Below are 333 nucleotides of genomic sequence, written 5' to 3'. Positions count from 1 at the left end.
CAGCGGGGGTATCTCCGTTCCCCCGTGTGCTTTGGGGCTCCTTTCCCCGTCAGCCTGGCCTAAAGGCTGCCCTGGCAGAGCTAGGCTGGAGCTAACGCAGCTCAGCGCTTCTGAGAAACTGCTTTCGAGCTGGAGATCCCGCGGAAGGGGAAGCAAAACCTCTTGTGCAATTCTCGCCCGGTCCCCGCTGGGACCTGACGCCTGGTTTTGCGGGGGGCCAGCTGGTTTTGGGTGAAACGAGAGGCGCTGCGACGGCTCCACCTCGTTCCGCAGCGAGCGTGGGTGCAAGCGGGTTCCTGCTTGAGCTGTTTCGGTACTGTTAACGAGGGGAGG

Source organism: Pygoscelis adeliae, unplaced genomic scaffold, assembly GCF_000699105.1.
Source record: "Pygoscelis adeliae isolate BGI_AS28 unplaced genomic scaffold, ASM69910v1 Scaffold193, whole genome shotgun sequence".
Taxonomy (NCBI): Eukaryota; Metazoa; Chordata; class Aves; order Sphenisciformes; family Spheniscidae; genus Pygoscelis; species Pygoscelis adeliae.
The sequence above is the reverse complement of the archived record's forward strand: the minus strand, read 5'-3'. Positions refer to the sequence as shown.